Raw genomic sequence first — 14766 nt, 5'->3', positions numbered from 1 at the left:
AATATAAATTTACGTGCTAAGAAAAATTTACGTGCTAAGAAGTCGAATGAAACAACAAGTTTACTCTTACAAGTTAGTTTTTAATTTATTTCTACAACGCGTTTCAGAGATGTTGAGAGCTCTATCATCAGGTGGATTTATTTGTATTAATCTGAGTTGTGTGTTGTGCTACGACTTTGGGGTAACCTGTGTAGTAGAGAAAACAAAACACTATTTAAGAACTTGGCTCTATGGAGATCTTTGACAAAAAAGCTGAACGTAAATTTAAATGTGCAAACAACTAAAAGTACCACCTGTGGTAACAGGTTCTATAAAAACTATCGCACTTTGTAGACAAAGATGGTGACTAGTAACTGATAGGTGCAAAGAAGATTTAACAAAACCGGAAACACTATTACGAAGTTCAAAGCACGTAAGGCAAAACAAAACCATTATTTTGGAACAAGTCTCGAAGCATTGTGGAGATCTTATGTTGTAGCTGAACCGATGTGTCTGATTAAATATTTCAAATGGCGCTTGACGACGTAATTGTTGTACGGGGTGTTCAAAAAGTTTCTTCGCAGTGCCGTATGATGGTTAGCCGTGCGTGTCGTATGTCGCAGTGAATATACCGAAATGAAACTCAGTGAAATACAAGTTATCAATTTATTGACTATTCATTTGTACTCACAAATTTTCACATTAAATGTTGAAAGTGTCCCCCCTGTTGCTGAATACAGAATTCAATTCGTATAATCATGTTTCCAAACACAAGCTGTAACATTTCTTCTGTAACAGAAGCAGTGAAAGTGGATATAGCAGTTTTCAATTCATTGATGGATTTTGGGCAGTTTCTATAGACAGTTGCTTTCACTGCACCGTAGAAGAAAAAGTCAGGTGGTGTTAGGTCACGCGATCGTGGAGGCCAAAGTCACTATGAAATTATGCGATCACCAAAAGCATCAGCAAGCAGTGGCATTGAACCGCGAGCTGTATGCGTGGTTGCACCATCTTGTTGAAAATAACCGTTCAGTATTTCACTTAACAGAAGTTCTCCTATGAATGGGTACAGAATATCACTGCAGTATCGTTATGCGTTTATTGTTTCGTTGAAAAATATAGGGCCCACAATCCGACGTCTAGAAATTGCAATCCAAACTCCTATTTTCATAGAATGAAGTGGTTCCTCATGAATACACAATGGATTTGCAGTACTCCACATACGAGAATTTTGCGAGTTCATGTACCCGGATAAATGAAACCACGCCTCATCAGTGAAAAACGTTTCAGTACGAATATCCCTTCCATTTTGTTGTATGAAATTTTTGAACCACTGACAATAATGCAGTCTCTTGCCATGATCAGTATTTTTCAGTTCTTGCACGACTGTCACTTTGTATGGGAAAAGTTCCAATTTTTTCCTTACAGCTGTGTGGGCCATTCCGACATTAACATCAATTTTCTGGGCGAGTTTTCTTACTGAGTTGTTAGGACTCACGGACATTTTATCGCAAATATCGATAAGTTTTTCCTCAGACGAAACGGTAGGACTACCACTACTCGGTGCATCTGTCACTGAACCCGTACTTCGAAATTTGTTAATCAGATCTCCCACAGTATCGCGATGTGGGAGTGTTGTCTCCGGGAAAACTGAATTAAATGTTTGACGAACTGAAACTGTGTATTTACCGCCAGCTTTGAACACTTGTTCGACTATAAAACACGTTCTTCAATGGTTAACATTTTAACAGTGACAAAAACGAAACAAACGAACAAAGGAACTAAACTTGAACGTTCACGTCAACACGCAACGACACACACCAACGGTACTACTGATGCTGGCTGAGATAAACTAAACAGTGGAATGTCGGGAGAGTCCATTTGAAGGGAAGTAACCCAGGCAGGCAAACACTCATACGGCACGTGCGGCTAACAATCATATGGCACTGCGGAGAGACTTTTTGAACACCCCGTATTTTATGTTCTTCGCCGTCACCTGATTTCATAAATACGTACAAAGTTTAAGCTATATACATGGAGTGGATAAAAAGTAGTGGCAACACTTATAATTTAAACCTACCTTCACTGACAGAAGGCAACGTCCTTGCCGCAGTGGATGCACCGGTTCCCGTGAGATCACCGAAGTTAAGCGCTGTCGGGCGTGGGCGCCACTTGGATGGGTGACCATCCAGGCCGCCATGCGCTGTTGCCATTTTTCGGGGTGCACTCAGCCTCGTGATGACAACTGAGGAGCTACTCGACCGAACAATAGCGGCTCCGGTCAAAGAAAATCATCGTGACCGGGAGAGCGGTGTGCTGACCACACGCCCCTCCTATCCGCCTTCTCAGCTCAGGATGACACGGCGGTCGGATGAACCCGATGGGCCACTTGTGGCCTGAAGACGGAGTGTTTTTTTTTTTTTTTTGTTAATGACTGAAATTCACCTATACGAGGGCTATTCAGGAAGTAAGGTCCGAACGATCGCGAAATGGAAACCATAGTGAAAATCCGATGAAGCTTCGCATAGATGTGTTGGACAGTGTCTCTAGTATGACCATCAATCACATCCGGATATCGCCTGATTTCATGCAGCCCACGCAACAATTGTCATGCATTTCGTTCTTCGTGACAATCCTCGACCGCATACTGCAGGGGCAATAAGGTGGCTCAAATGGTTCGAATGGCTCTGAGCACTATGGGACTTAACATCTGAGGTCATCAGTCCCCTAGAACTTAGAACTACTTAAACCTAACTAACCTAAGGACATCACACACATCCATGCCCGAGGCAGGATTCGAACCTGCGACCGTAGCGGTCACACGGTTCCAAACTGAAGCGCTTAGAACCGCACGGCCACACCGGCCGGCTAATAAGGTGGCTCCTGCAGCGTTTGCTATGGGAAGTGTTTCCTCACCCATCACACAGCCCGGACTTGGCTCCCCCAAGTTCCCTCTCTGCTCACATGAACCGCTGAATATGAAGACAACATTTTGGCACAGTCAACATGCTGCAGATCAACGTAGAGAATTGGCAACAAGCACAGGCGGCTGCCTTCTGTGACGAGGTTATTGGAAAGTTGGTACAATGCTACGACAAACGTCTCAGTCAGAGCGGAGGCTGTGCAGAAAAGAAGTTGGAAGGTGTAGCTAACTCTTAAATGAAACATTTTTAATTTTCGCTGTGATTTCCATTTCGTTACCGATCGGACCTTACTTTAAGAACAGCCCTCGTATAATCGCTCCGCATCTACATCACCTTCCCCCTCATAATATATGGACGGCGTCGTACGCCGTAAGCGCATTCATGTCTGGCGTTCTCGCAAACGATTGGCCTATGGTACCAATGATGGCGTCTCTTGTGTTCTAGCCCATGCCACGAAGAGTTTCCTTCAAATAGCGTGAATACGGTAAATGTTGCACTATCTCTCAACGCCACATACGCAGGAGCAAGGTTTGACGTGCGGCATCATGCAAATTCTCATGAAGGATGATGACGATGAGATGCAGTCCATCGGCGTTCCATATACAGCAGAGAGGCAAAACTAGCAAACCTGACAAAAGGATTCGTGTATCACTTAAAATATTTAATCTGACATATCTCTGCAATTATTCAAAAAAAGATTACTCCAAAGTAACGATCTTACTTTGCTGCATGTTCTTTGTGCTCTGAAACAGTGTTTCTGTTTTTGCTATATAAATTCCTTGCACCTATCAGACACTATCTTTGTTTACAAAGTACAACGGTTTGTATATGATGTAATACAACAGAGAAAGGAGCCTCTGTCCAGGGCAGATATTTTATTTTAGTTGTTCATTTCCACTTTTAAATTTACGTTCTTAAGTTTTTTTTTGTCGAACAGCTCCATTGAGCGAAGTTCTGGAACAGTGTATTATTTTCTGTTTCTGTACTAGAGAACTACAAATTACCCCGAAGTCGAAATAAAACAAACACACACACACACACACACACACACACACACACACATTATATATATAAAGCCACCTGAGGATGGGAGTTCGTGAATGATAAGCAGTTCAAATAAAAAGAGAATAGAAGCTACTAAGATGTGAAGAATGTTGAAAATCAGATGGGAGGTACATCATCTAAATAGCGAAAAAGGAATTTGTGACACAAGTTGACTAAACAAGGGATGGGCTGACAGGTCACATCCTGAAGCAAGAAAAAATCGCCAATTTCGTAATGGAAGAATGCATGGGGGTTAAAATGGAATGTAAAATGCGATAATTATTCGGAGATGAAAAGGCTTGTACAAAATAGTGCAGTGTGTAGAGCTGCACCAAACCAGTCTTCAGACTGAACCACCACCACCACCACCACCACCACCACAACAACAACAACAACAACAACAACAACAGAAATTGAGAAAGCTTCTGCAACATACCATAGTATGGTAAGAACGCAACTTACATTATGCGTTCTTCTGCAAGTGATATAAATGTCGCTGAGAGTTCAGTAAGAGTAAGTAAACGCAGTCCCATTTTTTCCAATATGAACGATCGCTATCAAGGAAGTGAAACATGGATGATAAGCAGTTTTGACGAGAACAGAAGCTTTCGAAATGTGGTGCTACAGAAGAACGCCAAAGATTAGATGGGAGGATCGGGTAACTAATGAGGAGGTATTGGTGGGGAAAGCAATTTATGGCATAATTTAGTGTTGGAGGGTAGTATGCTGAGGAGACAGACAGATGAATACAGTAAGCAGATTCTGAAGGATGTTGACGTTATGGTTATTTAGAGATGAAGACCTGTACAGGACAGTAGCATGGAGAGCAGCATTGAACCAGTAGTCTGACTGAAGACTACAATAAAATTGGTGGTACCTATCTTTCCCCTAGTCTCATGCTTCCACAGTCTTGCACCTGTCTTCTACAAATTACTGCTTACTTCTTTTCTATTTTCTGCCCATCACATTTTGTAGACGTCTGTATTCCGTTCCGTCAGCTTCATTTGCTGCATAATGGAATTTGAAGCTATACTGTTTGCCTGCTAGTCATTGTTTTTACGGATCAGGTATTGTTTCCAGAATGAATTTCGCTCTGCAACGACGTGTGCACTGATTTGAGTCGTGCTCAATCGATAGAGCACTTGCCTGCGTAAGGCAAAGGTCCCGTGTTCGAATCCAGGCCCGACGCTCAGTTTTTATCTTCCAGGAAATTTCACTTCAGTGCACACCAAGCTACAGAATTAAAATTCATTCTGGAAACAATGCCCCAGGCTGTGTCTCAGCAATATCCGTCCTTCCAGAGGTGTTAGTCGCGCAAGGTATGCAGGAGAACTATGGCAAAGTTTGGAAGGTAGGAGATGAGGTCCTGATGGAAGTAAGAGCTGTAAGGGCGGGTCGTCGATAACTCAGTCGGTAGAACACTTGCCGGGGAAAGGCAAAGTTCTCGGCTTCGAGTTCCGGTCCAGGACAAAGGTAGTTGCAATTTGACGTTTTGTTGTTCTGCTTCTACGATGCGTTAATGCTGAGGCTCTAGCACGGCGTGGATCCCAGCGGTCGTGAGGGTAACGCAGATGGAGTCTGTTCGCCAATAAGGCAATGTGCGAGCGCGAGCTCTCAGCACAAATGTTTCGCGATTCCGCGAGACGTACATCCCAATGGGGTAATAACAAACCCGGGGGAATATATATAGCAACGTAAACACTTCCGTGTGAAACTTTCAGAGAACAGAGTATAGTTTTGCGTATCTTTAGTGCAGGCGTTGGCGGAGGCAACTGGGCACTGCCGTCTATGGTCGCGTGCCCTGCTGACCACGTGGGCCGGAAGCGGCCAAGTCACGTGGGCGCGTGTCGTGCCGGCGAATTGGCACGGTTGCGGCGCTGCCAGTTCGCCTCTTCCGGATTGTATTTGCAACGCGCCATATTCTGCTCCGTCTCGCTGCTCTCGTTCTTGTTTGGAAGTGGAAGTTGTCTCCGGCTTGGAGACGACTTCTGGTCACTTCACTGACTCTTTGGATTAGGCTCCGTGTAACAAGGCTACTTAATCTTTAGAAACTTATGCATACCGGTAGCGTTAACGCATTGGTGGGCATCCTGCAAAGGCGTTCCTTTGGCCTGTCCTCGATGTATCTGTCGCTGCTACGAAAGCGGACGAAAACGCGTTAAAAATCTTCTCTAGAGAGTGCGAAGATTTGCGAAGTTCCCTTACTGCGACCCTGTCTGTCATCTCCAGTTGCCGCAACAATGACTAATAATCACACATTTAATTAAAGTACCTTCAAAAACAAGTTTAGCTTCCTAAACTGTTGCACACACTGAAATACAATAAAAATGTTGCGCCCCGCGCCCGACAATGCCATGTCTACAACGGGCCAATACCATATGGAAGAAACTGAGTTGAGAAGTGCTCTATACATGGTGCTAACTAGATAAGATTATTAAGAGTTTCTTACCTCTTTCATACGTACGTCTGAAGGCAATCTAACAAGAATATGGTATTCTCTGTCTTAGAACCTATTTGATGTATTTTATTCGTTAGCGTAGTTCCAAGTACACTTCTATTACACAAAGGGAAGAACGGAAGTAGAACTATATAAATATGGGAGAAAAATTCGGCAGAGCACTGAAAGGTCTATGCCGAACCAAAGTTTCCTTACGTTTATTTGAAATAATACGGAACTAATTTTACAATTCAGGTAGCATTTTATGTGCAAAAAGTTTTACGTTTGTTTCAGAACTACAACATAAGATAACGGCGACAATTTAAAGCATATTTCTCCGTGCTACGTCACTTTATAAACCGAGTTTTCGCCTCAAACTGCAAATTACGAGCGTATTTTACATGTACTAGTAGCGTAATTTTGAACTTTTGCATCTCGGAAACGGAGAAAATATCACGAAGGTTTTCAAGCTTAGGTACATATCGTAAAAATTTCAGCCCTTTGCTGTGCTTAGCTGTCTCGATTTTCGTACGCCAAATGGCAAAAAAAAAATCTTTTTTCGGGTTTCCTAAGGAACCGCCCTTGAACTGATGGTGCCTCCGTTATTCCCTCTAGGTCCGCCGTAGGCCACATCAAATGCAAAATGAACCAACCGATTTGCTCCATTGGTATAAGCAGAAGGACGCGCGTAGTATCATACTTTCACCCTGTACTGTAAGATAATGACACACTGTTGTGTGTATAAATCGTCTTTAGCCTAAGGGCCGTCCAAGACACTTGACCCTACCTTTCTATCCCAACCATAACGTGAGGTATGTGCCCCGGAAGAGTGCGATGCTTCGGAACATGTTAGGTAGCGCACGCTGTCGGGTGCGTACCAAGACAGTTGTTGGTAGGCAGCACAGGTAATTCACACAAAATTAGCAGAACTTATGTAAAACACACGTCATGTTACTACCACTATGGAATTTCTATTCTAGAAACTATTCTCGGTTCGAACAAACACGCCTGGAACCAAATAAACTCTACGCAAACTAGCATGAATTCTGCCTGATAAAACCTATCGTGTGAAACCAAGTGAAACCCAACTTGCTCTTTTCACAGATTATCCTAGAATCAATGGATTGATATAATCAGGTAGTGTATAAATTAACGGGTTTGCAACGCTCACATCCAACACGAAAAACAAATGAACAAACATAAATAACGCACTACTGAATGGAAAAACATGTACGTTGTATTTCTGAAGTGAGGTGAAGTGCAAAGAACGCCAATACATTGCAGGAAAAAGTACTTCCAAAAAAGGCAAGAGAATGCCAAATGCTTTCGATCTCGACCTCCGAACGACGAAGGAAAAAGCATCGTTTGCAGAATATATGAACAAGAAACAGAAACACAGTTAGTAAATTGCACGCCAACTTTATAAAGTAACACTGTTTTTAATCTGTAACAACCAGAAGTACAAACATACGTACGCCTATATCCAGAATGACCTCAGAAGATGCTTTCGAAATAAAAGCGAAACTCATCTGGCCTAAGATTTTCTCTAATTAAATAGTAAGCTTAAGTCGGAGGATGCAATAATAATTGAATTACTTGCATGTTTCTTCATCTTCAAAAAGTTTTCGATTCTCCAGCTGACTCATCTCTTTTGACGGAAACAGTTTCTGTTGGATCTCTGGCCAGCTTTGCGACTGGACTGAGCACTTCCTCGAAGGTATCACGAATTAAATAATCTTCAATTTTTAACTGTTTGCTTCCCGAGTGTCCTGTCGAGTTGCTGTTTTCATTTCTTGCACGATATTTCGACGATACGCCCTGCCATCTTTTTCAGGTTCTGCTGTCGTGTGTACTCGCTTTCTGGACTCCAACCAGACTGGCGGGGATCAGGCAGCGAGTGACCGTAACAGCAAAACTCGCAGCATCTGAAGAAGATAGCTGGGCGTATCGTCGAAATATTGTGCAGAAAATGGAAACAGCAACTCGACAGGACACCCGGAACAGGCCGGACCTTATCGACGGCTTCAGTATAGAGGCTGGGATTAGTGACCATGAAGACATGACACTATGGTTACGAAAGTTAATAAAACCGTTAAGAAGACGAGGAGAGTGTTTCAGTTAGAAACAGCATATGAGCATTTGTCAGCATCTTACACAACTCACTGACATCATGTAGTCCCATTATGATGGACGCAGAGGTATTCTGGACAAAGTTTGAACATATTGTAAATCGTTCTTTGGATAAGTACAGGGCTATTACAAACGATTGAAGCGATTTCATAAATTCACTGTAGCTCCATTCATTGACATATGGTCACGACACACTACAGATACGTAGAAAAACTCAAGGTTTTGTTCGGCTGAAGCCGCACTTCAGGTTTCTGCCGCCAGATCGCTCGAGAGCGCAGTGAGACAAAATGGCAACAGGAGCCGAGAAAGCGTATGTCGTGCTTGAAATGCACTCACATCAGTCAGTCATAACAGTGCAACGACACTTCAGGACGAAGTTCAACAAAGATCCACCAACTGCTAACTCCATTCGGCGATGGTATGCGCAGCTTAAAGCTTCTGGATGCCTCTGTAAGGGGAAATCAACGGGTCGGCCTGCAGTGAGCGAAGAAACGGTTGAACGCGTGCGGGCAAGTCTCACGTGTAGCCCGCGGAAGTCGACGAATAAAGCAAGCAGGGAGCTAAACGTACCACAGCTGACGGTTTGGAAAATCTTATGGAAAAGGCTAAAACAGAAGCCTTACCGTTTACAATTGCTACAAGAAAAGACTAAAACAGAAGCCTTACCGTTTACAATTGCTACAAGCCCTGACACCCGATGACAAAGTCAAACGCTTTGAATTTTCGGCGCGGTTGCAACAGCTCATGGAAGAGGATGCATTCAGTGCGAAACTTGTTTTCAGTGATGAAGCAACATTTTTTCTTAATGGTGAAGTGAACAGACACAATGTGCGAATCTGGGCGGTAGAGAATCATCACTCATTCGTGCAGCAAATCCGCTTTTCACCAAAAGTTAACGTGTTTTGTGCAATCTCACGGTTTAAAGTTTACGGCCCCTTTTTCTTCTGCGAAAAAAACGTTACAGGACACGTGTATCTGGACATGCTGGAAAATTGGCTCATGCCACAACTGGAGACCGACAGCGCCGACTTCATCTTTCAACAGGATGGTGCTCCACCGCACTTCCATCATGATGTTCGGCATTTCTTAAACAGGATATTGGAAAACCGATGGATCGGTCGTGGTGGAGATCATGATCAGCAATTCATGTCATGGCCTCCACGCTCTCACGACTTAACACCATGCGATTTCTTTCTGTGGGGTTATGTGAAAGATTCAGTGTTTAAACCTCCTCTACCAAGAAACGTGCCAGAACTGCGAGCTCGCATCAACGATGCTTTCCAACTCATTGATGGGGACATGCTACGCCGAGTGTGGGAGGAACTTGATTATCGGCTTGATGTCTGCCGAATCACTAAAGGGGCACATATCGAACATTTGTGAATGCCTAAAAAAACTTTGTGAGTTTCTGTATGTGTGTGCAAAGCATTGTGAAAATATCTCAAATAATAAAGTTATTGTAGAGCTGTGAAATCGCTTCAATCATTTGTAATAACCCTGTACGTGCCGTGGACGAAGGACTGAAACGATCCATCGCGGATTAACAACGAAATTCGGAAAATGTTGAGGAAGCAAAGACTGTTGTACTTTCGGTTCAAAACAAAGGCGCAAATAACGACAAAAAAAAGGCTCTGAGTACTATGGGACTCATCTTCTGAGGTCATTAGTCCCCTAGAACTTTAACCTAAGGACATCACACACATCCATGCCCGAGGCAGGATTCGAACCTGCGACCGTAGCGGTCTCGCGGTTCCAGACTGCAGCGCCTAGAACCGCAGCGCCACTTCGGCCGGCAAATAACGACAGGCAAGGTTAGTAGAGATTCATGAGTCTGTGAAAGAATCTATGCACGAAGCATACAGTGGCTCTAAGGCTTCCATCCAGTTTTAAATTTCGCGTTTAATAAATCGTTCACGCAGAAGAATCGTACAGACATACCGTCGTTTGACCATCGAACAGACTCACGACATCCCCGTATAGAGAAACAACTGAAGAAAGAGTTGAAAACAAAGAAGTCGCTAGGTCCGGATGGAATCCCAATTCGGCTTCATGAAGAGCACTTATGGTACTGGCTCCTTACTTGGCTTGCATTTATAGAGAATCTCTCGCCCAGTGCAAAGTTCCAAACGACGAATACCTGAATATATTCTCAATTCGAGTAGAATAAATCTACTTGAGAGAGAGAAGCTTATGTTCTCGAATCAGTACGGTTTTAGAAAGCATCGCTCTTCCGAAAGTCAGCTTACCCTTTTGTCACAGGATACACTGCGACATATGAATGAAGGGCAATAGGCAGATTCAATATTTCTAGATTTCCGAAAAGAATTTGACACGTTGCCACAATGCAGACTGTTAACGAAAAGCCGAGCATACGCAATAGGTTAACAAATGTGTGAGTGGCTCGAAGAGTTCTTAAATAACAGAACTCTGCGTGCTGTCCTCGACGGCGAAAGTTCGTCAAAGGGTTTCATCAAGAGTGTCCCAAGGAAGTGAGATAGGATCGCTAATGGTTCTGAGAAAGTGTCTCAGATGAGTGAATGCAGGATGATGAAAAATGACTTAGACAAAATTGCTAATTGGTTTACTGACTAGCAGGTGAAAATCTAGAAAAATGTACGTTAACGCAAAGGGAGTACGAAAACACGTAAGGTTAAGATACAGCATTAGTAGTGTCCTGCTTGATACACTCTCGTCGTCTAAATATGGGCGTAACGTTACAAAGAAATATGTAACAAAACGAGCATGTGAAAATTGTGGCAGGAAAGGCGAATTGGTCGACTTCGGTTCATTAGGAGAATTTCGGGAAAGTGTGATTCATATGCAAAGGAGACAGCAAATAGGACGCTGATGCACCCTATTCTTAAGTACTACTAGAGTGTTTGGGATCCGCACCAGATCGGATTAAACGAAGACTTCGAAGCAATTCAGAGGTGAGCTGCTAGATTTCTTACTGGTGGGTTCGAACAACACGCAAGTGTTACGGAGATGCTTCCGAAATTCCAATAGGAATCCCTGGAGGAAAAGCAACATTATTTTAGAGGAACACACACACACACACACACACACACACACACACACACACACACACACACACACACACACACACACACGAGCGAGAGAGAGAAAATCGGAACAAGAAGTTGATTACAGAACGATTCTGCTGCCGCCACCAAACATTTCGCATGAGGGCTCCATACGGAGGCAGTCGTTTTTCCCTCGTTCTATTTGCGAGTGAAACAGGAGAGGAAATGACTAGCAGTGGTGTACGGCACTGTAAGATGGCTTGCGAAGTATGTATGTAGATGTAGAAGCGCACTGTTAATCAACAGCGCCAAGAAAACCCGAGAGATCGAATCTTGAACGTTGTTTACGTGGCTGCCAATATCTGGAAGTCACATATGGCTGAACAAAGATGTGAAATCGAGCGAATAGAAGAATCTTCAGTTGTATTTAATACCAGTGAGTTGCCTTTCTTCGATCGATAACACCTTTGAGTTAAATGGTTATATCTGTCTGACAAGCCGTGGAGGAAACGAAATGATGTATAATCTAAGACAGTACGTATTTAAGTGACGCGTAGTATGTAATGAAACGCACTTCTAAAATCTTAATAAGTGATTATTATAGAGCGATTAGTGAACAAATTTGAGCTACCTGCACGACACTCCCGTAGAAAACGTTAAGAGAAAAACAAAAAATAGCTCGCTCAGAGGGGCATAAACAATAATTCTTCTTATAACTCAGTGTTACTCTTAATGGAACAGGAAAGAAACCCCAAGCTGCGACGAAGTGACCCTTACGCTAGTCACTTTCTTATAGTAATTAGCAAGGTGTACATGTTTATGTGGTCAGATACTCAGCAAGTCTAAACAAGAGTCTTTAGAGTTCGCTGTAAGGTAGGGTGTGTACCTGCAAAACCTTTTTGCACAAAAGAACACACAAAACGCAGTACCGATGAGGAAATAGAAGCTATACATGCGCAGATACTTTTCCGTAACACGAAACCCAAGGATACCCTTCTCTGACGTAAGAAGGGGAAGATCATTTTATATCTGTTTCTTCGTCTGCACGGGCTAGGGAATTAGACGGCGTCTTATTTCGCACCTACACACGAGCGAAATTTTGTTCTTACCAATAAGAACCGTCTTCTTGGCACGATATCACCTAAAGCCACATAAAATGAGATTATCGATCGCATAAAGCTCTTTTACGTTCTCTAGATATTGCTAACGTTGTTATTGTTGTTTTTGTTGTGGTGGTGGTCTTCAGTCCTGAGACTGGTTTGATGCAGCTCTCCATGCTACTCTATCCTGTGCAAGCTTCTTCATCTCACAGTGCCTACTGCAGCCTACGTCCTTCTGAATCTGCTTGGAGTATTCATCTCTTGGTCTCCCTCTACAATTATTACCCTCCACACTGCCCTCCAATACTAAATTGGTGATTCCTTGATGCCTCAGAACATGTCTTACCAAACGATCCCTTCTTCTAGTCAAGTAGTGCCACAAACTTCTCTTCTCCCCAATCCTATTCAATACCTCATTAGTTATATGATCTACCCATCTAATCTTCAGCATTCTTCTGTAGCACCACATTTCGAAAGCTTCTATTCTCTTCTTGTCCAAACTAGTTATCGTCCATGTTTCACTTCCATACATGGCTACACTCCATACAAATACTTTCAGAAACGACTTCCTGACACTTAAATCTATACTCGATGTTACCAAATTTCTCTTCTTCAGAAACGCTTTCCTTGTCATTGCCAGTCTACATTTTATATCCTCTCTACTTCGACCATCATCAGTTATTTTGCTCCCCAAATAGCAAAACTCTTTTACTACTTTAAGTGTCTCATTTCCTAATCTAATTCCCGCAGCATCACCCGACTTTATTCGACTACATTCCATTATCCTCATTTTGCTTTTGTTGATGTTCATCTTATATCCTCCTTTCAAGACACTATCCATTCCGTTCAACTGCTCCTCTAAGTCCTTTGCTGTCTCTGACAGAATTACCATGTCATCGGCGAACCTCAAAGTCTTTATTTCTTCTCCATGGATTTTAATACCTACTCCGAATTTTTCTTTTGTTGCCTTCACTGCTTGCTCAATATACAGATTGAATAACATCGGGGAGAGGCTACAACCTTGTCTCACTCCCTTCCCAACCACTGCTTCCTTTTCATGCCCCTCGACTCTCGTAGCTGCCATCAGGTTTTTGCACAAATTGTAAATAGCCTTTCGCTCCCTGTATTTTACCCCTGCCACCTTTAGAATTTGAAAGAGAGTATTCCAGTCAACATTGTCAAAAGCTTTCTCTAAGTCTACAAATGCTAGAAACGTAGGTTTGCCTTTCCTTAATCTAGCTTCTAAGGTAAGTCGTAGGGTCAGTATTGCCTCTCACGTGTTCCTATATTTCTACGGAATCCAAACTGATCTTCCCCGAGGTCGGCTTCTACTTCTCCCTTATTAAAAACACCACAGGTGTGACTTCACAATGTGCGAGCCGTATGTCATTACTGACGGAATCTATTTTAATTAATGGCACAAAACTTAAAGGGTTTCTCGTGTGACCACCGTAAAAGAATGATTACCAGGTGAAATGCATAGGAGGGGGACCATGATATCTGTTAATCACGGATTTTGATGAATCTTCGGTGTGTTATAGAGGGACCTGCCCTGAACAGCTGGCTAGCGACTTTTAGTGTGACGGTTTCTAGTTTGCGAAAAAAACTGTCTAAGTTTCATGCATCGGGTGACCAGACGTCCGGATTAACCCGGACATGTCCTTCTTAGCTCTTTTCCGGGGTCCGGGCGGATTTTTAGTGTCCTGCTTTTTCGCAAAGTTGAGCGTAATACAGTTAAATTTACAATTCGTCTCGTTCTATTGCTCTTTTCTTAAATACTTTAACTACTGGCACAGCCTTCGTGATAAACACGCACCAAGGCGGTGTTAGCAGGTGACACCAGAATTGCCGATGTTATCGTTGATCTACTTATAAGCGAATGCAAATATCGATTATTTACAATTTTCGTTTCGTATCTTCACTTTGTATTGGCTTGGCTTCCCGTAGTGCACGTGTGATTTGTGAGTGTAACCGAGTGAGTTACGTAAAACATTTGGCTATGCCTAAACGGAAGTGTACATTTTCTAATGTCCTTTCCTGCAAATATCAGGCTTTAAGAAAGGGAGAAATGAATTTGAAGCGGAATGTAAGATACATGGAGCTGGAACGTACGTCTCAGTGGCCAATAA

The 14766-nt window shown here is 42.9% G+C and overlaps 1 protein-coding gene and 1 pseudogene across 4 annotated transcripts in view; one reads left to right on the top strand and one right to left on the bottom strand.

The window, feature by feature from the left end:
* LOC126203836 (mucin-5AC) overlaps nt 1–14766 on the bottom strand; it is a 572866-nt gene that overhangs the window by 117932 nt on the left and 440168 nt on the right. The window lies entirely within an intron of this gene.
* LOC126204831 (5S ribosomal RNA) lies at nt 2074–2191 on the top strand (annotated as a pseudogene).

Source organism: Schistocerca nitens, chromosome 9, assembly GCF_023898315.1.
Source record: "Schistocerca nitens isolate TAMUIC-IGC-003100 chromosome 9, iqSchNite1.1, whole genome shotgun sequence".
Lineage (NCBI taxonomy): Eukaryota > Metazoa > Arthropoda > Insecta > Orthoptera > Acrididae > Schistocerca > Schistocerca nitens.
The sequence above is the reverse complement of the archived record's forward strand: the minus strand, read 5'-3'. Positions and strand labels throughout refer to the sequence as shown.